General features: G+C 48.5%; 1 long non-coding RNA gene across 1 annotated transcript; it reads right to left on the reverse strand.

Moving 5' to 3' along the window:
- Positions 1 to 3,366: 3,366 nt before the first annotated feature.
- On the reverse strand, positions 3,367 to 18,919 carry LOC147576060 (uncharacterized). Its single transcript, XR_015241716.1, has 2 exons — positions 18,715 to 18,919; positions 3,367 to 4,307 (listed from the first exon to the last, which is right to left on the reverse strand). It is a non-coding gene; the product is annotated as an uncharacterized LOC147576060 (long non-coding RNA).
- Positions 18,920 to 24,535: the final 5,616 nt, after the last annotated feature.

The raw sequence follows: 24,535 nt of genomic DNA on the forward strand, positions 1-24,535 counted from the left end.
TTTTTTTGAGCATGGGTTAATCTTCCTATAATAGATATTATTCTTTCCATTTTCTAGAGGGGGACAGTTGAGGCTTCCAGAGGCCAGGGAACCTGCCCAAGGTCTTGTGGAGCTGAGACTCACAGAATCATTGGGTTCAAATGCCTCACCCAGAGGTGGAACCTACTGCTCTGTGCCAGCAGCTCCCCACGCCTCCTGCTAAGTCAGGGTTACGGCAACATGCCCCAGACTCACTCCTTCAGTTCTGCCGATGTCTCTGGAGGCAGGGTCGACTCCTGTACCACAGGCTAGCTGGCCCTGAACAAGGCTGGCCTGGAGGAAAATACCCATGGCAGGGATGACTGGGCCCTGACCCAGAGGGAGGCCCCTCAGAGGATCCCTTGACTCAGACTCAGTAGGCCTTATGATGTCAAGGAAGGCAGGGATAGCCCTCCTTCTCTGGAAAAATCTATAAACAAAGCACAGCACAACTACCATAAGGACTGCAATGCAGACATGAGAGGGGAATTAGCTGCCTGAAGGGGTAACATGTGTGAGAAGGTGGCAGACACAGGGCCTGTGTGCAGACCTCAAGACCCCACCCTGGACCAGTGTGTGTGTGTGTGTGTGTGTGTGTGTGTGTGTGTCAGTGTGTGTGCCTGTGCATGCGCGCACACGTGTGTGTACATATTTGCACATGCATGGGAAGCATGGGGATGAGAACAGAGAAAGGGGCCTGGCGGGATGGCAGGGCTGTGATTCCCTCCTCTCTCTGAAAAGGTCCTTAATGAAGAGACCTGATAAACAAATGAAATGCAGGATCTCTACGTCAGGACAATGGGTAAAGTTTGAATATGGACTGAATATTAGAAAGCAGAGTTGCATCACTGTTCAATTTCCTGGCCTCGATAATTGTGTGGTATTCCTGCAAGAGGGTGTCCTCACCTTGTTAACGATCGTTGAATTTAAGGATACACGCGAATTCATTGTACTCTCGCAACTTCTCTGTAGATTTGAGATTTTCAAAATAAAAGCGTAAAAAAAGGAAAGAAGTCATGGTCTGGGTGTTGATGGCTGAAGGCCTGAGGACTCCCCAGGGGAGGCGAGGATACCCTGCGACCTGACCTGACCTGACCCGACCCGGGTGCCCAGCTGGTCTTCCCAGGGTGTGAAGGTTTGTTCAGAGAGGTTTCAGGCCACAGAGGCTCTGAACTGTAAAGGGGAAAGTGGAGGTCAATTGAAAATCGATAATGTGGGACAAGCAGGTCAGCTCCAAGTCAGGGAGGCCTCCTTCTGGGGACAGGCTGCCCCTCCCCACCACAGGAGCCCCAGGGCAGCAGGGGAGGGCTGGGAGAGAGTTTCCCTGACCCCCGAGGCGCCTGGCCCATCTTAGGTGCCCAACTAATACTCAGCGAGTGGTTGATATGTTCGTTTAACAAATAGTTATTTGTTTGTTATATGTTCGTTTAACAAATAGTGACTGTGTCAGACTCTGGACTGGGGCCAGTGGCCAACCGGACCAACACAGCCTTGCCCCTGGGAGCTTGTGGTCTAGTGGGAGAGGCACACCTATAAACAGCAGCCTGGGTGGCAGGAGGAGCCCCTGAGAGAGGAGGCCCTGGGTCACTGGGAGGGCCCCTACCCCATAAGGTCTCAGCGATGTGGAATCAGAATCAGTCAGCCAAGGGAGAAAGCAAGCGGGCAGCGGGCGCGCTCACAGCGGTACAGGGTCCTGCGCTCAAGAGCCTGTGCTGGATTCAATGCTCAGCTGTAGCAAACCCGAAAGTCTTAATAATTTTATCTTTGAACTTGTGTCCTCTAAGTGCTGTCCTGGGCTGAGGGAGCATGGGTGATCGGGGAGATACGTGGATATGGGCAGAGCCCTGTTTGCATATGTCTTCAGAAATCTCAGGAGCACAGGGTGCTGGTGGACTGTTTGGGGCTGGGATTTAGGGAGGACAAAGAGCTCGTCCTGTGGACAGCGGATGAGGTGTGTGTGTGGGTTGGGGGGGCGGTGCTCAGCCGCAGAGGCCCTGTTTTTTGTTAGAACCAGCATCGTTGGGCCCTGGTGACACAGGAGAGGAAAAGCGAGTGACTTTCCTTCTTGTCTCACTGGTACGCTGAGGTGGAGAGTGTTGGTAGAATGTGCCGTGGTGGCAAAGGAGTGAAAGTGAAACAGTTTGTTGTATGACATGTTCACGCCATTAAAATGCACCTGCAAGTTACAGAAGTTTTACTGATTCTGCGTATGAATTAAATACTCTTATGCTTGCCTTTAAAACTGGCATAGGACAATAGAAAGATGAATGGTAAAGTTCATACCAACAATTAAACATTTTAGTTTTTCTTTACCTAGAAGGACATTAAACATCAAATGAAAACACAGAGAAAAAAAGGAAGACAGAGAAAGGAAGAAGCTTCACAACCTTTAACTGCATGTTTCCCTTGCCTCATTCTGCACTGGGTTGGGAGGGCCACGGCAGGTGGAAAGGGCAGGTGGGAGGATGTGGGGGAGAAGGGAATGGTGGGAGAGGAGGCCGTGAGAAGGGCCGGTGTGGTCTGGGGAGACGGTGGCCGTCCACCAGATCATGGTCACTGTAGGGAGGTAGGGCAGGGTGACAGGGGGCCACTCAAGTGTGCTATTCAGTGTTCTCTTAGGGGCAGCCTGGGAGTGGGGGCGCAGGGCAGAAAGGGAGCAGCCCCTAGGCTGATGTCAAACAGAGAGTTTTATGCATTGGGTCTCCATGTAACGTTTCACTTGAACAAGGCTCTGAGGCCAAGACGTATTTGGAGAACCATGGAGTAGGCAGTCCCAGTTCAGGGCTGGCTTTCTGCCTTGCCAGCCTTATGTCCCAGAGCCATCTGGAGGTGGGGGACACTCCCTCCCCACCTGGGTCTGTGGGAGCTGCGGTTAGGGGGAGTGATTGATTTCATTGCCTCTGGTTGTTGTTCACCATCATGCCCCACCCCCAGCCTAGAGGTGATCTTGGCCCCTCGTGGGGTCTGCCTGCAAAGAAGGTCCAGCGTCTCTCCTCATCAGCCCTGTTCTGCACCCCCAGTTGGAAGATGATGGCCTATCTGGTGTCTGGGGAGCTCTGCCTTCCACTTGAAAGCGTGGATGATTAAAGCCTAGGCCGGTGGTGATGGAAGCGGTTCCATTAGCTCTGGGGCCAAGTGGAACACGGCTGCCTCCCTTGTGCACTTGCTTCAGGTCCTCTGCAGCGGTCCTGGGCAGGCTGGAGTATGGGGGGTAGGCACCAATCACACACACACACACACACACACACACACACACACACACACACACGACCTCCTCTGGGAGATCAGCAAGGTGGGGCTGGGCAGATTGGTTAGGGACGTGCGAATGAAGAGAAATCAGCCTTCCTGTGAGACGATGCAGGACTGGGCTATCTCAGTGTGTTATTTAATCCTCACAGGGGTTCTCATAACTATTATCATAGCAACTGCTGTTTCCAGAGCACTGACTCTGCGTCAGAGCTTTTCACCGTTATATCTCGGATCTTCATGTGAGTTTAACTGGCCAAGAGACAGGGGCACAGCCATGTCATGTCTTCAGGCTCTGGAGCCAGACTTTCTGCGGTTCCCGAGTGCTCTCTGGGATCCCAAGCCGTCCTCCTCTGTTGCCTCACTCACTGTGCCTCCCCCAAACACCTGCCAGATAAGACGCCTTGAAGCAAATCCTTGTCTTGGCATCTGCCTTTGTGGGAACTGAAACTCAGATACCTTCTGATATACACAGAGAAGGTCCCCTCCGGAGTCCTCAGCAGAGCTGGGCCAGACCCCAGACCCCGGAGTCTGGCATCCACTTACCTGCAGCCCCAGTGATGTCGTCAGGACAGTTGACAAATGGTTCTTTCAGTGACTTGGCCCATTTCATGACCACCAGTAGATGCCAGGAGCGTTCATTAGGGAGAAATGGGGATTTTTGAGAATGATTCCTGAGAAATGTGGATACTCAGATGGCTTAAAAAATGAGTCCTGGGAGTCCAGGACGTCTGTGGTGTGACAAGCCCAGGGACTGTATGTGTTGGATCTGGGAGTTAGGCAGTATGGGCGCGTAGCTCACAGGACAACTAGGTATTGGGGTTAAGAGGAAGAGCCAGGGCAGGGCCAGGCCCTTAACTCCTTTGCCCCCTGCTGTTCAGGTTGGCTCAGTGGACCTTGGGGGTGATGGTTCTCAGGGACAGGCATTACTCAAGGACATGGTGAGGCTTGCCAAGGCTGCAGAACGGGAGGCCCAGCTTGGGGATCTCCAGACTCCCAGATTTTTTGAAGAGGTTTTTTGGGAAAGTCACCAGTGACCTGGCCTAAACAAGCAAGGGGAAAGAGAGAAACAATGAGTCAGAGGCTAGCAACTTCCACTGGGCTCTAGACCGATTCCAAGAACGAAATTTTTTTTTAAAGCACAGAGAAATTTTTAAAAATTGTTGAAACACATGGCAATTTTAAAATAATGTCTTTATTGAGCTATAATTCACATACCATAGAATTCACCCTCTGAAGGGTGTATGGACTTAAGTGGTTTTTAGTATATTTACAGAGTTGTACAACCACCAACACTATCTAATTTCAGAACATTTTGATCACCCCCAAATTAAGTACCAAACCAAATTATCAGCACACCCCATTCCTTCCCCAGTCCCCAGCCTCCTGCCAAGCACTAATCTACTTTCTGTCTCTAAAGATTTTCTATCTGGACATTCATGTCAAAGGAAACATACAGTATGTAGTCTTTTGTGGTTGGCTTTTTTTTTTTTTTTTTTTTTACTTAGCATGTTTTCAAGAGCCATATATATTGTAGCATGTGTCAGTACTTTATTCTTTTAAAAAATTTTTTAATGTTTATTTAGTTTTTAGAGAGAGAGAGAGAGAGAGAGAGAGAGTGGAGGAGGGGCAGAGAGAGAGGGAGACACAGAATCTGAAGCAAGCTCCAGGCTCCAAGCCGTCAGCACAGAGCTTGATGCGGGGCCTGAACTCACAAGCCATGAGACCATGATCTAAGCTGAAGTTGGATGCTTCACCGACTGAACCACCCAGGCACTCGAGTACTCCGTTCTTTTTTATGGCCAAATAATATTCCATTGTATGGATACACCAGATTTGTTTATCTGTTTATCAGTTGAAGGACACTGGGGTAGTTTCCACTTTGGGGTTACTATGAATAATACAGCCAGTGAACATCTCTGTACCTTTTTGTGTGGAATGTATTTCAGTTCTTTTGGGTAGATACTAAGGAGTGGAATTGCTGGGTCCTACAGTAGGTGTATTAACTTTTTGAGGTACTGCCAGAATGCTTCCCAAATCAGCTGAACCATTGTATGAGGGTTGTGATCTTTCCACATTTTTGTTAACATTTGTTGTTATTTGACTTTTTGATTCTAGCCATCATGGCAGGTATGAAGATGCATCTTAGCATGGTTTTGACTTATTTCCCTGATGATTAATGATGTCAAGCATCTTTTCATGTGTTTATTATTCATTTGTATGGATTCTTTGGAGAAATGTCTATTCAGATCCTTTGCCTATTTAGTAATTAGGTTTTTCTTTGTATTATTGTCAGATTTCTTTATATAGTCCAGATTCCTGTCCCTTGTCTATGATTTACAACATTATTCCATCCTTCTCTTTTCACTTTCTTGATAGTGTCTTTTGAAGCCCAAAAGATTATAATTTTGATGAAATTCTCTTCATCTATTTTTTTTGTCACTTGGCTTTAGATGTCATATCTAAAAAAACATTGCCTAATTCAAGGTAATGAAAATTTACTCCTGTGGGCCTTTTCCCAAGAGTTTTATAGTTTTAGCCCTTACATTTAGGTCTATAATCCATTTGAGTTAAATTTGTACGTGGTTTGAGGTAGAGATCTAGATTCATTCTTTTGTATGTAGATACACAGTTATACATGTTTTTAATATTTGTTGAAAATATTACTCTTTCTTCATTGAATGGTCCTGGCACCCTTGTAGAAAATCAATTGACTATAAACGTATGTGCTTATTTCTGGCCTCTCAATTTCATTCCATTGATTTATATGTCTGTCATTAGCCAGTACCACACTCTCTTGATTATTGGGGTTTTGTAGTAAGTTCTGGAATCAGGAAGTTGTGAGTCTTCCAATTTTATTCTTTTTTTCTAAAGTTTTGTGTTTTTGTTTTTTTTTCTATTCTGGATTCCTTGAATTGCTATATAAATTTTAAGACTAATTCTGCAAAAAAGCAAAAGCAAAACAAAAACAAAATTTGGGATTTTGTTAGGAATCGCATCAAATCTGTAGATTAATTTGAGAAATATTGCCATCTTAGCAATATTGAGTCTACCAATCCATGAACATGGGATGCCTTTCCATTTATTTAAATCCTTTTTAATGCCTTGAAGCAATGTTTTGTAGTTTCCAGTGAACAAGTCTTACACATATTTTATTAAAATTTTTCCTATTTTATTCTTTCCAATGCTATTGTAAATGGAATTTTTCTTAACTTCATTTTCAAATTGTTCATTGCAAGTATATAGAAATACAAAGGATTTTTGTCTACTGATTTTCTATCCTGAAAACTTGCTGAACTCATGTATCAGTTTTAATAGCTTTCTTATGGATTCCTTAAGGTTTTTTTAGAGATTATATTACCTATAAATAGAAATCGTTTTACTTCTGCCTTTCCAATCTATATGGCTTTTTTTTTTCCCTCATCTAATTGTCCTGGCTCAAACTTCCAGTACAATATCAAATAGAAGTAGTGAAAGCAAACATCCTTGTTTTGTTCCTTAGTGGGAAAACACAAGTCTTTTACCATTAAGTATGATGTGGGCTTTTCATGAATGCCCTTCAGAAACTTGAAGAAGTTCTCTCCTATTCCTAGTCTACTGGTTGTTTGTCACATGAAAATGTGTTGTATTTTATCAAATGCTTATTCTATATCTATTGAGATAATCATGTGGATTTTCCCCCTTTATTCTATTTAATATGGTGTTTTAGATTGCTTCACTTTTCAGTGTTACACCAACCTTACATTCCTGGATAAATCTCACTTGCTCATGTATATAATCCTTTTTTTTTTATATGTTGCTGGATTTGATTTGTTAATATATTTGTGTCTATATTTATAAGGGATATTGGTCTATTACAGTGTTCTTTTATTGTGGTATCTTCATCAAGTCTTGCAATCATGGAATGGTCTCATGGAAGGAGATGGGAAGTTTTCCCGCCTATTCTATTTTTTGTAAGAGTATGTGAACAATTGGTGGTAATTCATTTTAAAATATTTCGTATACCAGAGCGGCTGCACCAGTTTGCATTCCCACCGACAGTGCAAGAGGGTTCCCGTTTGTCCATATCCTCGCCAGCATCTTTGGTTTCCTGAGTTGTTCATTTTAGCCATTCTGACTGGTGTGAGGTGGTATTTCAGTGTGGTTTTGATTTGTATTTCCATGATGATGAATGACATTGAGCATCTTTTTCATTTGGAAAAAAAAAATTTGGTATAATTCACCAGTGAAGTTCTCTGGGCCTTGGCTTTTCTTTGTGGGTAATAATTGGGATAATAATCAACTTATTTGTTAGAGGTCTACTCAGACACTCTATTTATTCTTGACTCCATTTCAGTAGTCTTTGTCTCTACAGGAATGTGTTTATGTCATCTAGGCATATAATTTGTTGACATATAATTATTCATATTATTCCTTTTGAACCCTTGTATTTCTGTAAGGTTAGTAATAACGTTCCCTATTTCATTGCTTATTTTGTTAATTTTACTCAGGATGACAACCAGACCTGAAACTTGCCACCCCACCCCTTACCCCCACCCCTCACCCCCACCCATCCTCACACAGAGCCTGAGGTGGAATGTCACCTCCCTACTGGGGCCAGGCTGAGTGTCAGTCTGAAAAGCTTTCTCCTCCCAGCAGTGACACCATCTCATAGTATGGAAAATATGGAAAGCCAGGGGGTCCTCTCACATCCTGGGCTGGATAGCACCATTATGTCTTCTAGCCCTCATGGGACCCTGGGAGGTGGGCACGATCCCAAAGTGGAGAATGGGTATCCTGCCCCAGGGCTTTCCTGTCTTTGGGGTGCATGGCCATGCGTCTCTGGCAAGGCCCGGCTCTTGCTGGGCAGTCCCTTCCCTGCGTGTCCACCCCCACCTGGCCCTTCTGGGACCAACCTGGCCCATGGCCAAAGGCCCCCTCTGCAGCATGTCCTCTCCTACCAGGACCCTGCAGAACGCACTCCCTAAGGGCATTCCCCCTCCCTGCATTCTAGCACTAAAAATATGCCTTAGCTCATGTCAGGTGCTGCCTACGCAGAGGAGAAGCTTCCCAAGGGCAGAACCCCAGAAGCAGACCTGGAGACCCTCACAGGGAGGAAGGTGAGGCCACCAGAGGAAGTCATTAGATCCACTGTGGCGCTGTGTCACCGCCTCTCCTCGCATGGAGCCCAGGCCCAGGCAGAAGGAAGCAAGGGGCATCTCAGCACAAGTCTGACAGCCCTGCTGCCTTCAGAAAACAGGCTCTGTTCCATCTTCATGTATTTATAATAGCCCTCCCTTGTTTTTTGTCAAGCGGTGTTCTCTGTTTATCAATAAAATCAATGATCCAAATCCTACACAAGGGGCTGATGTGAAATCTCTGCTGGGAAACTCCTCCTTCTAAAGCCCTCCCTCTTCGAAAGGCTCTTTCTGAAAGGAGGTAATGGTCTGGCTGTGCACAAGACATGGGGGGGGGGGGTTGGCACAAAGGGCCATGGCTCTGCAGCCTAGCCAGAGGCCCTCTTGCTTGTCTGCACCCTGTACACCACGGCTGTCCAACCCAAAGGGACGTGATGCTCTGAATACAGAGCATCAGCAAGATGATAGCTCAGTGGCCCAGGAGGAACAGGCTGGCTCTGGACCCTCGGCCCTGCTGCCACCCTCAACACCATGTCTCCACTTCAGCCTGGAGCTATAAACTGGGCTGGCCGTGGAGAATGTCCATATTGGGCCAGGCGGCCTGGAGGTCAGTCTAAGGAGGGTTGAGCACTGAGCGCTGTTGCTGGGCGAGCCCTCTGGAGTGTCTATGAGAGGTATTTAGTGGACACTGGCAGGTCTTCTAGGCCAGGGGCCTCTGAGCATGCAGCTCTGGGAGCTGGGCTCTTCAGCTACGGGGCACAACCTTTTTGTGGTGGTCAGTTGTCTGCTCTCTAGTTTTTCTGCCACCAATTAATATTTATCCAGTGTCAGCTATGTGCCAAGCACTGGGCTGGGCATTTAAAATCCTGCAAGGATTTTACTGCTTTTATTTTTACTTTATTATTTATTTTATTTTATTTTATTTTATTTTATTTATTTTTTAAATTTTTTTAACGTTTATTTATTTTTGAGACAGAGAGAGACAGAGCATGAACGGGGGAGGGGCAGAGAGAGAGGGAGACACAGAATCCGAAACAGGCTCCAGGCTCTGAGCCATCAGCACAGAGCCCGACGCGGGGCTGGAACTCACGGACCATGAGATCATGACCTGAGCCGAAGTCGGACGCTCAACCGACTGAGCCACCCAGGCGCCCCTATTTTATTTTATTTTAGAGACAGAGTGTACAAGCAGGAAAGAGGGGCAGAGAGGGAGAGAATCTTTTTTTATTCTAAGTTTATGTATCTATTTTGAAAGAGACAGAGAGAGGGAAGGGGGAGGGCCAGAGAGACAGAATCCCAAGCAGGTTCTGCACTGTCAGTCCAGAGCCCATCATGGGACTCGAACTCATGAACTGTGAGATCATGACCTGAGCTGAAATCAAGGGCCAAGTGCTCAACTGACTGAGCCACCCAGGCGCCACCCCAAGGCAAGTGCTTTTAAATCATTATTTCACAGGGAGGGAGCTGGGGCTTACAGGGGGTAGGTAGCGTGCCCCAGGCCATAGCTGGTTGAGTTTCTGAGTCAGGCATACACCTAAACCCACTGAATTTCACAGCCCATGCTGCCTTTCCTCATAGCAGCACAGACCTCGGGGTGGGTTTCCTAAGCCCATGGCTGCTGACCTTACAGACTGTAGAAGCTCTGGCTGAGGCATCAGTGTGGTCCTGCTCTCCAGGAGGAGCCCTGCCTGGAAGCATAGGAGGAGTGGATCCTTTCTGGGCACAGTGACCCCAGGGCCACACTTCATCTTTGGGTTTTATATTAGTCAGGGTTCTCCAGAGAAACAGAATCAATAGGATATTCTCTCTCTCTCTCTCTCTCTGTCATAAGAAATTGGCTCACATGATTATGGAGGCTGAGAAGTCCCAAGATCCACAGTTGGTAAGCTGGAGATCCAGGAAAGCTGATGGTATAAGTTCTAGTCTGAAGGCCAACTCAGTATTTCAGTTTGAGTCTGAAGGACAGAAAAGATCAATGTCCCATCTCCTACAGTCGGGCAGGAGGAGTTCCCCTCTGCTCCGCGTAGTGTCAGGCTTTTGTTGTATGCAGGCCTTCAACTGATTGGATGAGGCTCACCCACATTAGGGAAGAAAATCTGCTTTCCTCAGTCTACAGATTCAAATGTTAATGTCATCCAAAACCCCCCCTATAGAACCACTCAGAATACTGTTTGACCAATTATCTGGGCACCTAGTCAAGGTGACACATAAAATTAACTATCACAGGCTCTGAGACTCCAGGCCCAGGAGTCCCAAGTGTGTCCCAGCTTCCATTCACACACCTGGTCTGGGACAAGCTTAGGCTGTGTGGCCTGGATGCGGATGACACCACTTAGCAGTGTGTCCCCTGGGCATGCCCTTCACACTCTGAGCCTCCTTCATCTTCTGTACATGGGTGTACTTCCCATAGCCAGTGACCCATGTAGTGTACAGACTAGGGCACTGGGGCTCAGAGAGGGCCTGCTGCCAGTCAGAAGCGTTGCTGGGATCTGAACCCAGGCTATCTGGCTCCCAGTCCCAGACTACCCTGCCACCTGCCTCCTGCTAGGGGGTTGTGCCACTTCCCCTGCTCCTGCTGACTGGTAGCTCTTTCTGAAGCTGAGTGGCCTGCCAGCCCAGGGTCCCTGGAGCAATCTTGGATGTGCATGCAGTATGGTGTTGAGGCAGAGTGGGGGGCTTTAAGGGTGATGAGGAAGACCTTCTTCTTCCAAGAGAGGACCACATCTCTCCAGGAACCCACAAGGGGCTGGCCTTGGGGAAGGCATGTCCAGGAAAGGCAGAAGGATGCTGGATGACCTTGAAAGGGGCAAAACTCCCCATGCCCTGGTGAGATGGCCCTCACATGGAGACCCCTAGACTTGGCATAAGATTCCAGACAGAATGGTCTTCACATGCAGTTTAAAAGTGGCTTCTTCCAAAAATCAATACAGGCTCTTATAATATTGAAATACATGCTGAGATTTGTGGAACTCAGTCCAAAGTCATGATGTGTGTGTGTGTGTGTGTGTGTGTGTGTGTGTGCGTGCGTGTGTGTGTGTGTGAAGGAAGGGGGTGGTGCAGGGAAGGTGCTAGTAAGCTTGGAGAGAGGTTATAGTCTTAAAAGCCCTTGATAAGCCTTCCAGCCCACAGGATGGCCTATGAGGTCCTCAAGGGTAGATCCCGATTTCTGCTCATTCTGGAGACAGGGTCTCTGTAGGCCAAGGATGAAGAGATAGAGGCTTCTGGGATCAGGAAGGAGCATCCCTGGCAGGGAAAGTCCTGGCCTTGGGCCGCTCACAGTGAGGCCCCACCTCACACAGAATTCACGCTCTCCAGGCTTCAGGGTTCAGCACACCCACCCCCATCCCTCAGATGAGGCCCTTGAGGGAAAGGAGCAGAATCCCACTGGGACCCCGACACCAAGACCAGCCAGGCTCTGCTCTGGTCACTGCCCCACAGGGGACCCCAGGAGTCAGCCCTTCTTTCTCCATTTCTGCCATGTGTAAGCCTCACGGTAGCTCTGTCACCACTGGCTGTAAATCAACTCTGTTTCTTACCCAGTGTCATCCTCAGCAATGACAGCCTTCATTCAAACCATACATTCAATTACTTGGGTTCATTTCCCCCTCCACCTACAGTCTCCCCGAAGGTGATCTGGGCAATTCCTGGCTTGGAGAGTTAAGGCACGCTTAATCACTGGGTTGCCCCTAGGCTGTTGAGGCTGCTCCACCCAAGACAGGGTCCAGCTGTTCTCCAGGAGCCAAGCTGGATTGGGATGATCTTGAACACAACCCCACAACCTTCAGGAAAATGCCTTTTTCTTCATAAACCTGGGTCACATGCTCTGACTTATTTGGCCTCACAGGAGTGAGGGTTCAATGCATTCAAGCAGGCTACACTTTCTCCCTTTGGTTCACTCTCTAGAAATGGCCCTCTTTGTCTCCAGTGACACTTGGTGTCTTCAAGTCCATGCTGTCTGCAGATGAACACGGCCACAATTGGTATTTATGTGGCAGGGATCCCCCGTCTTCTCGCCTCCTGTGCTCCAGTGTGAAGTTCGTAAGCAACATGTGGCTGGATTTTGCTTCTGTGTCCAATCTGACAGTTGCTGTTCAGTACACTTGTGGTTGTTGTTTTCATTGATCTATGAGAATTTATTTCCATCACTTAATTTTTGTCCTGAATTTTTCTAGACCTCTATTTTCCCTCTGCTCTCCTAACATCTACTTGAGAGACTGAGTTTTCTGTATTTCCTTTTCCTCTTCCTGATATTTGGAAGTTGTGGTAGGCTGACAAGGGGTTCCCCCAAAGATGGGATTAAATTAACAGTCTCGAGAGGAGGAGCTTATCCTGGGTTATCCTGGTGGGTCTTAAATGCAATCACATGTACCCTTATGTCAGAGAGGCAGAGGGGATTTTGACAAAGACTTGCGGAAGAAAAAGCTTTGTGAAGACAGAGGCAGGCATTGCAGTGCTGAGACACAAGCTCTCGCAGCTACCAGAAGCTGAGAGAAGCAGGGAAGGATTCTCCCCTAAAACCTTCGGAGGGAGCATGGCCCTGCCTTCTTGACACCTTGGTTTCTGTCTTCTGGCCTCTGGACCAATAACATTTCCGTTGTTGTAATTCACCACATCTGTGGTAACTTGTAATAGCCGCCACAGGAAACGAATGTAGAAGTCATGTTGTCTTTTACCTTAATAAATTGCCCTGAAAGTTTTAACCCGTGTACTAGAACATGCAGAGTTGTTCTGGACACAGTCAACCTCTCTGCCCCACTCCTTAAATATGCGCTGGATTTTGTTCTTAATATATCAGCCTTGTCGTGTTTGCACGGCCACAAATTAATCATTATTGTTTTTCTTTGAACTGTCAATGCTTTATTGGATCTCCCCACAGATTTACCAACTTGTTTGCTCACCATTGTTCCCTTAACATTTTTTATTGTAATAGGATATTTTATTGTAATAGAATATATAGAATATATTTAAGTTTAATGGCTTAAAAATTTTAGCCATTTTTTTAACATTTATTTATTTTTGAGACAGAGAGAGACAGAGCATGAATGGGGGAGGGGCAGAGAGAGAGGGAGACACAGAATCGGAAGCAGGCTCCAGGCCCCAAGCCATCAGCCCAGAGCCTGACGCGGGGCTCGAACTCACGGACCGCGAGATCGTGACCCGAGCTGAAGTCGGACGCTCAACCGACTGAGCCACCCAGGCGCCCCAAAATTTTAGCCATTTTTAAGTGTACAGTTTCGTGGCATTAAACACACTCACAATGTTGTGCAAACCTCACCACTATTTATTTCCAAAACTTTTTCATCATCCCAACCAGAAACTCTATGGCAACTAAGCAATAACTCTCCATGCCCCACCTCCAACTTTCAATAAACTTTAATCTTCTTTCTCTCCATAAATTTGCCTATTTTAGATATCTCATATAATGGAGTCATACCATATTGGCCCTTGTATGTCTGGCTTATTTCACTTAGCATAATATTTTCAAGGTTAATCCATGTAATAGCATGTACCAGAACTTCATTCCTTTGTAAGGCTGAATACTATTCCATTGTGTGTACTCACCACATTTTATTTATCCATTCATCTGTTCATAAACATGTGGGTTGTTTCCACTTTTGATTCTTGCAAATAATGCTGCTATGAACCTTGACATATAAGTATTTGAGTCCGTTTTCTATTCTTTTGAGTATATATCTAGGAATGGAATTGCTGGGTCATATGGTAATTCTTCTCCAGACGTTGTACCATTTTACATTCCCACAGGCAATGTAAGCGGATTCCAATTTCTCCATACCCTTGCCAACAGTTACTTTCCATTTTTTGTTTATTTGCTCTTAATTATAGCTATCCTAGTAGGTGTGAGGTGGTAACTAACTGAAGTTTTTCTTTCATTTCCCTAATGATTACTGGTGCTGGGCATCTTTTCATGTGCTTATTGGCATCTGTATATCTTCTTCAGAGAACTATCTGTTCAAGTCCTTTGCTCATTTTTACATTGGTTGTTTTGTCTTTTTGTTGTTGAGTTTTAGACGTTCTTTGTATATTCTGGACATTAAACTCTTATCAGATATATGATTTGCAAATATTTTCTCCCATTCTGTAGGCTGTCTTTTCACTTTCCTGCTAATGTCCTTTGATGCACAAAACATTTAAATTTGATAAAGTCAGAGTTATCTGTTTTTGTTATTGGTGGTGGTGCTCAGGCTTTTGATGTCATAACTAAGAATCCATTGCCATACCTAAGGTAATGAAGATTTACCTATATACTTTCCTCTAGTCTCATGGTTTAAGCTCTTATATTTAGGTTGTTGATTCATTTTGAGTTAATTTTTTGCATATAGTGTGAGGTAAGGGTCCAGTTTCATTCTTTTGCACATATATATCCAGTTGTCCCAGCACATTTGTCAAAGAGACTATTCTTTCCCCATTGAATGGGCTTAGCACCTCTGCTAAAAATCAGTTGACCATAGACTGTACTCTTAATTTTATTCCATTTGTTTGTATGTCTATCCTGATACTAGCTCCATACTGTTTTGATTGTTATAACTTTGCAATGAGTTTTGCTATAAGTGTGAGTCTTTGACATTGTTTTCTTTTTCAACATTGCTTTGGCTATTCAGGGCCTCTTGAAATTCCATCTGAGTTTGGGTATCTGCTTGTCCATTTCTGCAAACAAGGCTTTTGGAATTTTAATAGGGTTGTGTTGCATCTGGGTAGTGTTTGGGTAGTATTGACATCTTAACAATATTAAGTCTTCCTGCCCAAGAACATGAAGTATTTTTTCACTTATTTAGGTCTTTAATTTTTTCAACAATGTTTTAGAGTTTTCAGGGAACAAGTCTTGTATATCCTTTGTTAAATTTATTCTTAAATAATTTATCCTTTTTGATGCTATTATAAATTGAATGTTTTCTTAATCTCATTTTCCAATTGTTCATTGCAAGAATATACAAATATAACTGATTTCTGTCTATTGATCTTGTATCCTGCAACCTTGCTGAACTCATGTGTCAGTTTTAGTACTTTTCTTTTGGATCCCTTAGGATTTTCTACACATAAGATATGCCATCTATAAATAGAGATAATTTTACTTCTTCCCTTCCAATTTGGATGTCCTTGTTTCTTTTTCTTGCCTAATAACTCTGGCTAGAACCTCCACTACAGTGCTGAATGGCAGTGGTAAAAGTGGGCATCCTTGTCTGATTCCTAATTTTAGGAGGAAAGCTTCCAGTCTTTCACCATTGGCTATATTACCTGTGGGTTTTTCATAAATGCCCTTTATCATGTTGAAGAAGCTCCTTTCTATCCCTAGTTTTCTGAGTGTTTCTATTGATAAAGACTAATGAATTTTGTCAAATGCCTTTTCTGTGTTAATTGAGATGACCATGTTGGGTATTTCCCTTCATTCTACTAATATGCTTTATTATGTTGATTGATTTATTATATTGAGCTATCTTTGCATTCCTGGCATAAATCTCACTTGTCATGGGATATAATCCTTTTAATATGCTGCTCAAATTGGTTGACTGATGTTTTATTGAGGATTTTTTAAATGTTTATTTATTTTTGAGAAACAGAGAGACAGAGCATGAGTGAGGAACCTGAGCCAAAGTCAGATGCTTAACCGACTGAGCCACCCAGGTGCCCCTTATTGAGGAGTTTTATATCTATATTCATAGAGAATATTGGCCTGTAATTTCTTTTCTCATGATGTCTTTATCTGGCTTTGGTATTAGGGTAATGCTAGCCTCACAGAAAGAGTTAGCATGCATATCTCCTCTTCTGTGTTTTTGAAGAGTCTGAGAAGAACTAATGTTAATTCCTTTCTAAATATTTGGTGGAATTTAGCATTGGAGTCATCACTTCCTGGAATTTGCCTACTCTCTAGGTCTCAATTCCTACTCTCTGCCTCTCATGGGCCCAAGCCCTTGACCCCTCTCTTCTGAGGACCTTTAAAACTAGAAGCAGGCTGACATGTTCACCAAAGTGCCGATTTACCGAAAACCAATTTGCCAAAAGTCAATTTCTCAAAAAATCAATTTGATGAAGACAGAACTTGTCAGATGACCAATTTACAAAATTTGCCAAACTGAGGAACATTTGTTTCTTTGATGATAATAAAGTATGCAGCTATTGGGTGATATAGTTTTATAGTTTTGTGATGTTTTAACTGGATGGTTGTTGTTTTATTTCATGACAGCCCTTCAAGAAAGGTTCATGTAGCTGGATGCTAACATCACACAGTGCAGTCTTTTTGTGAGTATATTCAAGCCTCAGTCCTTCCCCAAGCCACCCCCCTGCCTCCCTCTTGGTCAGTGCAATATCAGGAAGGGAATGGGGCTCTCTCTCTTCATATATGTCCCTGGAAATGTCCCTCACTTTCTCAAAAGCTCAGCCATGTATTTAAATGTTGCTTGTTATATTTTTCCCAGTTTTTCTAAGGCATGTCTGTTTGTGTGTGTGTGTGTATGTGTGTGTGTGTGTGTGTGTGTGTGTGTGTGTGTGTGTGTAGAGGATTTCCAGGATTTCCAAGACATAGCATTGCTGAAATGGAGCCTGCTGTGCCCTTTATACAGACCAGGAAGCACAGGTCTACAGCAGGAAACCCAACTGATGACTGCAATGCAGCACCCGGGGGCAGAATTGGGATCTGAACTTGGATCTACCTCCTGCCACCTCCTGAGCTGATGGTGAAGGGTCTTCCTTTGAATACTTGAGTCCTCCTCCTGGTTCACAAAGTAGCTTTGAAGAGGAGGGGATGTGAGTTCTCTAGGTGTTGACTCTACCCATTGCCAGGACCCTGGACATCTAAAACATACACTTCAGTGAATTCACACAGCAGGTGCAACACCACACTATCAGTGCCATTTACAGACAATGTAACTGAGGCTCCAAGGGGCAAAATGGCTCCCTAACTTCCCCTAGTTGGCAAACAGCAGAGCTGGAACACTTACCCATTCCCCTGACTCCTAGTCTGGTGGACTCCAGAGTGATGTGTCTTTCCATGTCTCAGACTCTGGCATAAGATGGCCCATGAGGCAGAAGGCAGGGGGTGCCCAGGCCTGAAGAACAACAGCTGTTGGCAGAGACATCTCCATCACTAAGGGTATGAGCAGTGGAGGTACCACTTACAGGCCTGAGGAAAGGGAGGCTGGGAACCTATATGGGAAATCTGAAAGCAGGTCAGGAAGCCGCCTCCAAGTCTGGATTCCCACCATGGGTATCTGGGCAGATTGGCACAACGTCAGGCTCTCTCTGGGCCTCAGTCTCCTGGCATATAAAATAGGATCATATTGCCTGCTCTGTGTCTTAAATATAGACTTTCCTGGTTCTGGTTTCCCCAGGAGCTGGGAAGGTGTTAGTGCAGACATCATGAATGTGCAGGTAGCAGAGGTAGGTGCAGTGACTATCAGGGACCCCCTAGAATTACGGGGCGTCAGAGCTCGAAGTGTCAGAATAGCTTCGACCTTGTTGTCCACTCAGGTAGCTTGGTGTGGCTTCCTGGAGCCACAGTGGGAGGGGGATCTGCAAGTGATTACCAACGCGCTCCACGGGGAAGGTGGGAGTAACGCTGGTGTGAGCGGAAGCTCCACAGACGGAAGCAAAGGGGGTGCCGGAAGGACAGGGCATGCAGGTTCTGCCACTGGGTCCAGACCTCCCGTCCCCAGCCTCGCATGCTATGGAACCATCCAGGCCCATTCTTGTGCCTCTTCCTCCAAGTACCAGCAGATTCTGCCGTGCTGGCTCCATCCTGGAGTGCAGGTTAATGTGCTGTTACATATTGCATGAGGCAGCCTGCTGATGAAGCACCCGCGATTCTTGCTTACAGGCAACCCCGCCCCTGAACCCGATGCCCAGAGGGTCCCATTAGCTCAGCTGGGCAGGTCGATTGCACCTCAGATGGGCCCAGCTGGGCCGAGGCCGAGCTGCTTCCCTGAATGCTTTGTGCGGGGAGGAACATCTTCCCTCCATCCCGGGCCACAGCTCATGGGTGTGGCCTTGTCTGAGGCCACCTGAGCCACACTATCGGTGAAGCAGAGCACAGCCACTCCCAGCTGGCAGCGCAGAGCCAGATGAATGTGGGACTGGCTCCGAGCTCCATTCTCCGGGAGTGGTGGTCACAGCCCGCCATGACCTCTTCTGACCTGCCTCCCCTGACCTGCTCTTGCCCAGGACTGCACCCACCCCTCTCTACCACCCCTCCAGCCTCCACGTGGCTGCCTCCATCAGTCATTCTTTTAGCCATTGAACCTCACCTCCACCTTGAGAGAGCTCAGATGGCACGTGTGACAGACTGTCCTCATGAGTGGGTGGCACACCGGGCTGATCTTACCTGGTGTGGGAGGGTAGCTGTCACAGGTACATTGGCCTGTAGGGTTTATTCTGTCCAGAACTCTCCAGGTGGCCTGCAGAGCAATGCAGGCTCTATCATGCTTCCGATCAACATTTCCCACAGTTACGACTGCCTTGTTCCTAGACCTGTTTCAAGAGAGACAAGGCGGGGTGCTTACTTCCTGGTGGGAAGACATGGGCAGTTCTGGAGGGGTCCCTGGCCAGCTCAAGCCCCTCAGGCCTGCTGTCTGTACATCTCTCTGGAGCCACCCCCAGGCTGGATGGGCATGGACATCTCTAGGTACACATCCCATGTAGGCCAGGGAGAGGTCTGCGGTGCTGCAGTATGGACCCCATGGGGACACCCAACCCTCCACTAGCAGATGTTTCCCTACAAGCCAGGTCTGGGCTGGCTAACACGGGAGGCCATGGGGCCATTGAACGGGGTTCCTTTTTCTCATGGACGTGCATGCATCTACCCACCCACGGGGAGACCCTCTGGGCCTAACCCTGCCCGGAGGTGACATGGGGTTGTTAAAAATCTTTGGTCCACCCAGGGGTGTTCAGTTTGGGAGTTAAGCTCTCCAGCTGGTATTTCTGAGCTGGTATTTCAGAGGAAGTGATATTGGCCCCCCTTCACCTTGTGGCCCAGAAGAGGCAATGGTGTGAGGGGGATGCAGGAAGGAGGTCTGAGGCTCCAGTACCTGCCCTGTGTGGCAGAGATGTGGGGTCCTGCACAAGGGGCTGACTGGAGCCCATGGTCTCTACCCCACAGCAAAGTTCTGAAGAGTAGCAGCCTCACCACCATGCACAGGCCTTCTGGCGCCCCGCCTCTCGGCCCAGCCTGGCCCTCGGTGCCAGGGCACAGCTCCCACACCTGCCCCTGCACCGGAGCTGCTAGCCAGGCCAGTGCAGGGCTCGGGCTTTCTGGACTCTGGGAACCCAGAGACTGGCGGCTGCCCTCCCCCAGCCCCATTCTCAGGAAATGAAAGGAGGCCCACTGGGATAACCACCCAGGCTTCTGTCAACATCCTATCATTGGGGGTGCCCCAGGGGTCTGTGAAAATGGAATGCCAGCCCAGCAACGTGAGGAAGGTATAGGTAGGCATCACTCTCACCAGTCCCCTGATAGGAGCAGTGTCAATAAAAGTGTTGCCATATTGCATTAAACTGAATTATGAAGGGGATCTGGCTTGGGGCAGCAAAGTGCTAGGAGATGACAGACATGAACCTTCTGGCCCAGGGGGAGGGAACCAAGGGCAAGGGCTCCGGGCCCCACCGGGCCACCACAGTGTCCAGAGGATGGGGTCATGCCAAGACCCTCACGTCCTGGCAAGGAGACTGACTCCCAGGGAGGGTGGCCTGCCCAAGCCACATAGCCAGCTGGGCCAGGCCAGGCTGGGGACCCCTGAGTCACGAGCCAGCCATCTCTCTGCTATGTGGTCTGGGCTCCACACCCTGGGAGACTTGTCATCCCATGTGCTTGTGTATCTTGCAGGGCTTCAAGGGACTTGGGCAGGTACAGTGGCTCTCTAGCTTCACAGGCCTGGAGTTGTACCCATCACATAAGGGAGAGTGGTTAAGGGCCACAGGCCACAGGTCAGAGAGGATGCAGGCCCAGGCCTGGGCTCTCAGTTATACCCATTCTCGAACACTCATGAGGGACACTGTGGGGCATGGCCACCCAATTGAGGGTTATGCAAAGGAGAAGCAGGACATATTTGGGGCCCAGGTGTCAACCCCCTACTCTGTCACCCCATGTCACCTCCACATAGGAGGGCTCTAAAGCATCCTGGAGGGGCCCAGGGAGGGGCAGGCCCACTTACAGGACCACAGCACAAGCCCTACCAAATCCTGTGCTAGACCTGGGGTGGAAATGAACCTTCCTGTACTCTCCCCCCAACTCTGGAGCCCAGATCTGATGTTCCCACCTCCCGCCTGGCTGCGTCTCCTTCCAGCCCCTCTACTAATAGGGAGAGCTTCCATTAAGGCTGATGACAGGAACTGCCACCCAGGAGACACCCTTTGATCTCAGGGCAGCAGGAAGCAGAGGGGGAGGGGGGAGGGCGGGTTACCCTTCTGACAGCCCACAGCTGGTGTTGACTGGGTCTCTAAGTCTCCTATACCTTGTGTGGGGGGGCAGGCAAGGGGGCAGGAGAGCTGGGCTGTGGTTGGCGGGGAGGGGAAGGCTCTACCCGGGTGGGGATCTCTGTAGAGGAATGGCATAGCTCCAGGGCCCTCTTGAGGGGGGTGCCCCAGAGGGAGCTCGGTGGGCCCCGGTATGTCCTGACCCAGTATGGGTGTGGTCGGCTCCGGGAGAGTGGGGTCTTTCATTTTCTAGAATCCCTCTGGGAACTGTCCCTGCCCTTGCAACAGTTACAACCTTTAGGAGCCAAAAGTGAACAAGCTGTACTGAGGCTCCTTAAAATGCTTGCTGCGCCGCATCTCTGGGGGTCACCGATTTGGGAGCATTAACCTCAGGACTGCCCCCACCAGCAGGACCCTTCAGCTGCCCCACCTCAACTTCTTAAAAAATCTGAGGACCTGACCCCACTCTACTCCTTTGTGCTGAGGCCTGAACACCCTCCTGATGCAGCCTGCAATTAAGGAAGATCCTGATGAAGTTTGAGGACACAGACCCTGAGCTGGCAGGGCACTCCAAGGCGTAACACCCCCTTCTCCATAGCTGCAGACCCTGAACAGAGCCTGGCATTCAGCCTGCCCCTCCTTGGCTCAGCCTGGTTTGCCCTTATGGGTGCAGGTTACTAAAGCCTGAGTGCCCAGCCCATGGCCCAGTGGAGCCCCTCCTTCCCAGTGCACCAACAGTCCTTAAATGTTCTCTCACCAAGGCATATGCCTTTGGGGACCTGCACTCTACAAAGCTGTCTGAGCTTGAGGACAGCACCTTACCCAGCCAGGCCTGGGCTGGCGGCGAGGAGGCAGTGCCCCTCAGCTCCTGGACGGCCCATCCAGAGGCAGGATCCTGGTCAACCCTCCGAGCCTCTCCCTGCCAGTAAGAGTCAGGAGTGGAAGGGGGTGGGGAGGGATGTTGTGAAACATGGCACTCACTGGGTCCTCTGGTTTCCCCAGAATCTTCTTGAGCAGAGCCATCCCCAACCCCCTGACTATGTAGGCCTACAAAAGTACCGTGAAAGGCAGTGGGACCAGTGAGGCCTGCAGGGCAGGAGAGGCACCATTCTAGCATACATGAGGGAAGCTGTGTCCAGTGAGGACCCCGCCAGGTACAGTGAAGCATGCTATGGGCCCCCAGCTAGCCCCACAACCCCCCAGGAGGAGTGAGGTCCAGCCTCGACGGGCTCTCAGGAGATGCCTTCTCTGAACCCCTGAAGCACAGGCGCCCACACAGGCTGGCCCACCCCCGTTCCAGGTACGTGGCATCCCAGAGCCCAGGGCCTTCCCAAGACTTGGCCATGACCATCACCAATCTAGGTCCAGGGAATTCTGCACATGCGTTGTTGTGGGAACAGGTTAGACAGACGAACCGAATGTCAGAAAGGAAGCAGAGACTGAGAGAAAGGAAAACAGGGACTGGCAGAGAAGAAAACAGAAACAGGGAAATGGGAAGAAGACAAGGCAAAGACTGAAGAAAGACAGAGGGAAGAGTGTGAGGGACCAGAGGGGAGAGAAGCACTGAGGCCCAGGCCAAACTGAGAGAGACAAGGAGCAGGCTGGTAGCTCGCAGAGGATGGGCTGAGGTGGGCACGGCCACAGCCAGTTCCTGGCACGTCAGGGTTGGGCACCTATATGCGCCCAGCATTTATTTATTTATTTATTTATTTATTTTTTATTTAAAAATTTTTTTTTCAACATTTATTTATTTTTGGGACAGAGAGAGACAGAGCATGAACGGAGGAGGGGCAGAGTGAGAGGGAGACACAGAATCGGAAACAGGCTCCAGGCTCTGAGCCATCAGCCCAGAGCCTGACGCGGGGCTCGAACTCACAGACCATGAGATCGTGACCTGGCTGAAGTCGGATGCTTAACTGACTGCGCCACCCAGGCGCCCCTATGCGCCCAGCATTTCTAAGGGAGTTGGGGTCTGTGGTTTGGGGGCTCTCCCACCCCTGCTCTGCTGCTGTGCAGGGTGCTGGAGCTAGCGGGCTCCTAGAGACCAAGGCCAAAGCCCATTTCACAGAGGCAGTTATTGTAGCCAGAGGAGAAGGGGTTCTGGGACCCCTGAGATTAGGCCTGAGCCAGACCAGACCCACAGACCCTGATTCTACACCCAGGGTCCAAAGCCATAGTTGGGAAGGTAGATGTGAGGCCACGGGACCCAGGCTGCCCTGCTCCAGGGACTGGGCAGCCGAGGGCCCCATGCAGCCGGCACGAGCCAAGAGCACTGCTTTGCAAGGTAGGAATGATCCTCCCACCACTAGCCCCTGCCACTCCCGTTATACAGGACAGGGCCCCCATTTCACAGGCACATGGGTGAGCTGATAGCCTGGGTCAAGAGTGGACAGGAAGGTGTCAAGGGTCAAAGTCATCCTGTGGGAGGCAAGTCTAGTGGGTGCCGTGGCTGAGCCTTGCTGCACTCCTTGGCCTCATCTGGTGCCTGAAAGAGTCCCCTTCAGGGATGCATCTGGCCTTAGAGCCCATGGTAACCTGGACAGTTGTCCCAATTTGCTCTACTGTGGGCAATGCCAGTCCCTGGCTTACACTTCCAGGAAGGAAGTTGCTCAGGCCATTGGTTTGAATTTGGTGCCTGGCCCTTACTGTCTGTGTGACTCTAGGAGGGTCAGTACACCTTGGGTCTTGGTTTTCTCCTCTGCAAAGTGGAGATGGGAATGCCTGGCCTCGTTGGGAGGTGAACACGTGGGTGAACATTAAGAACTCCAGCTGTGTTACAAAGGGGTCCCCCAGGCAGGCTGGTCCTTGGGGTTCTGGGCCCAACATGAGCCTGCAGAATGTGAGCCTGAGAGTACCCGCCTGGCGTGCTCTGGAGTCGATACCTTGGACTCCAGGAAAAGGGAGGGTCAGCAAAATCGGGGAGCCAAGCCCTTGCTGAGAAACAGAGGAAACCGTCCCAGGAGAAAGTGCCAGGCCATAAACGTAAAAAGGAGAGTCCGGCAAGACAAACTAATGGTCCTTCAGTGGGAGAGGCAGACAGCTGGGATTCACAGGCGGGCTTCCAGATCAATACTTGTGTGCTGATTTGCTGAAGAGGCTTTTATGAAGTTTAAGCAGAGTTCATTGTTAAATACTCTTATGTACAAAGGATGTGGGCGGCCGTATTAATTCCTTTTCTCTTACAGATCAATAATTACATTGCTGATTTGCTTAAAAGGCTCAGGTCGAGGCAGGGGTGAGGGAAGCGGGCCTCACTGCTCCAGAGCATGGTTGAAGGTCCAGGAAGACCACGCTGTGATTGATGAAAATCGTGAGGGTCTGGGAGAGGCTGGGTGACAAAGGGACATATGGCAAGTCGTATGGCCTCCAAGGCAACCAGTTCAGGATGACCCTCAAGGCTGATCCTCCTTCTATCTTCCTCTCTCCTTCTTGAAGACTTCTCCTGGAGCTAAGCTGACAGTGAGTTCTTGGCTTTTTCTAGAGGCATCTGTCTTCATCCCACTCTCAGGGACCCTGTCCTGGCCTCCTCTGCTCTTGGTATGGGCTGAGCTCAGAAGAGCTGGAGGAGGAGGCCCTTCCTGGTGAGTCAGAGCAGGGAAGAGGCCTTCCAGGAGAGGAGGGAGGGAATGGACAGGCCCAAAGAGGCCAAGGTTGACAAGAGGCCAGCACAGACACTGTTCTCAAGGTAAACAACCAGGGAGACACCAGGAATCTGTGTCCCAAGCAGGTGTCAC

The sequence above is a fragment of the Puma concolor genome, chromosome D2 (assembly GCF_028749965.1).
Source record: "Puma concolor isolate L17-30 chromosome D2, mPumCon1.1.hap2, whole genome shotgun sequence".
NCBI classification, from domain to species: Eukaryota; Metazoa; Chordata; class Mammalia; order Carnivora; family Felidae; genus Puma; species Puma concolor.